This window comes from Rutidosis leptorrhynchoides, chromosome 3 (assembly GCF_046630445.1).
Source record: "Rutidosis leptorrhynchoides isolate AG116_Rl617_1_P2 chromosome 3, CSIRO_AGI_Rlap_v1, whole genome shotgun sequence".
Taxonomy (NCBI): domain Eukaryota; kingdom Viridiplantae; phylum Streptophyta; class Magnoliopsida; order Asterales; family Asteraceae; genus Rutidosis; species Rutidosis leptorrhynchoides.
The window spans coordinates 459,236,607-459,239,308 of record NC_092335.1 but is presented as its reverse complement, the minus strand read 5'-3'; the positions used below and the strand labels follow the sequence as shown (position 1 = coordinate 459,239,308).

The following is a 2,702-nucleotide window of genomic DNA, read 5'->3' as shown; positions in this document are numbered from 1 at the left end:
CTCGCACTTTATATTTATGACCGATGGACTATTATGGGCAAAAGCCAGATAGCCGTATCAAATAAACCAGGCCAAATAACATTTAACCCGGGGTAATAATATATAACCAAAATATCAAACATCATGATTACGGAAGTTTAAATAAGCATAATACTTTTATTTCATATTTTATCGCTATTTTATTTACTCGCAATTTATCTTTATCGCTAAAACTAAAAATTTGACAAACTGGTCGTTAAACGGTAAAAATCCCCCTTTTATAATAATAATAATTATATATATATATATATATATATATATATATATATATATATATATATATATATATATATATATATATATATATATATATATATATTTATAGTTTTATAAAATATAGTACGTTTTCAAATTTCGTAGCTCCCTGTGGAACGAACCGGACTTACTAAAAACTACACTACTCTACGATTAGGTACACTGCCTATAAGTGTGTAGCAAGGTTTAGGTATATCCATTCATTAAATAATTAAATAACTTGTGTAAATTGTAGTATAATTAATAGTATTTTAATATATACCTCGTTGCACATCAAGTAATTTTTGGCGCTGCTGCCGGGGAATGACTAACCGAAAGCGGAACGCTATAATATTTTTGTATAAATATAATTATATATAAGTTTATTATATTTTATATAAATATTTTATAAATTAAAATAAAATAAAAATTCGGATACTATTGATCTCCGTGATCGCGGAGCCTCAAAGGCAGAAACCTCCGCGAACGCGGAGCCGTCTCTGACAGACTCATTAATTGCAGAATTAGGGTTTAATTAATTATTATTATTATTATTAATTAATTAGGGTTAATTAAAATAATATTTAGTTTAAGTTTTAATTAATTTATAATTTAAGTTTTAATTAGTTTTATTAATTTATAAAACTTAATACTTTTATAAAATAATAATATAAAAATAATATTTTTATAAAAATTTATATTTTTAGCATTTTAGTTATAATTTGTATTTTTATCGTTTAATTCGTAATTTTTAATAATTATCGTTCGTACTTAGTTTTAAATTAGTATTTGCCATAGTTATTTTTATTTCTAGACTTATAAGCTTTGCCGTAAAATTCCTTAAGTACTTTTTCCTTAGAATTAAGATTTGGACGCTTTAAAATTTGCGATGTCATTTTAAGTTTATAGATTTTAGTGCTTTTTAAGTAATTGCAGTTTTTCGCATAGATTTGTATTTTTAAGCTTTAATACCTTTAGGCGTAAACTTTTTAGATTTAGTTTTTAGACCTTTTAAGTTTCGACGTTTTTCTTTCTTATTTTTATTTTTCGACGTTTTTCGACGCGCTTTTTCTTTTTCTTTTTCACGCTCTAGTTTTTAGGACCTAGAATTTTATTTATTTTCTTTAAAATTTCGACGGAAAAATTATTGTAAGCAATTAAATTGATAGACATCCAAATTTTCTGGTTCGTAGTAATAGTTGGATTTGTTAGTGGTGAGTTGTGGACTTCCGATTTAAAGGGTCCTGGCTACCTGCTGCATCTTTTGGCTATTCGAAACGTGGGCAAAATCAGAAAAGTCTATTAATTTGATAACTTATATAATTTTTATCTTTTTAACTAATAGGATATTCAGTGAATGCACCGAGCAAAACGTTCACCACCTTTCGTACGTTCACCACCTGTAACTCGATCAAGGCATCTAGCAAATATTGCTGCCATTAAATTTTTAGAATCATCATCTAGTCGAACTAGTACTTCAATTCAAATTTCAGATAATCCATTTTTTGAACCCGACTTCACAATTGAGAACCCGGAGGATATTCAGGGACAATTCCAAGATCCTGAACTATTAAACATTCCTCCTGAACCACAATTTATTCAAACGGAGTTTGTCAAAGAAGGAACCGTTAAATCAGAATCTTCTAGTGATTCGGATTCAACTAGTCAAGATATGGAAGATCTAGAACCTCAAACTATGGAAGATCGAATGAGAGCCACACGTACGGGCCAAGGTCATGCCATTACTCAACCAGAAGTTACTGCACCAAATTTTGAAATCAAAGGACAAATCATACATATGGTTATTAATCAATGCCAATTCGGTGGTACAGAAAAAGAAGATCCAAACGAACATCTTCGAACCTTTAATAGAATTTGTACTTTATTTAAAATCCGAGAAATTGAAGATGAAAAGATCTATCTTATGTTGTTCCCTTGGACTTTAATTGGGGAAGCTAAAGATTGGTTAGAATCATTACCAGAAGGAGCAATTGATACATGGGACGTCTTAGTAGAGAAATTTCTTCAAAGATTCTTTCCGGCATCTAAAGCCGTGAGACTTCAAGGAGAAATTGCCACATTCGCACAAAAGCCAAATGAAACTTTATTTGAAGCATGGACAAGATTCGGAAAGATGTTGAGAGGATGTCCTCAACACGGTTTAGACACTTTTCAAATAGTTCAAATATTCTACAAAAGGCGTCGATGTCGCTACAAGAAAGGATATTGACACAGCTGCTGGTGGTTCCATTATGAAGAATACCGCTACTGAAGCTCACAAAATTATTGATAAAACAGCCTCCCACTCTCATGAGTGGCACCAAGAGAAAGATATCTTACATTCATCTAAAGCGGCTAGAGCCGATTTTTAACGACCCGTCAAAGTACACTTGACGACCATCGTTATCTTGGTCCCACAGCTTGATCAT

General features: G+C 30.6%; 1 non-coding gene across 1 annotated transcript; it reads right to left on the bottom strand.

The window, feature by feature from the left end:
* Positions 1-2,329: 2,329 nt before the first annotated feature.
* LOC139903213 (small nucleolar RNA R71) lies at positions 2,330-2,436 on the bottom strand. Its single transcript, XR_011778052.1, has one exon. It is a non-coding gene; the product is annotated as a small nucleolar RNA R71 (small nucleolar RNA).
* Between the last annotated feature and the right edge of the window lie 266 nt (positions 2,437-2,702).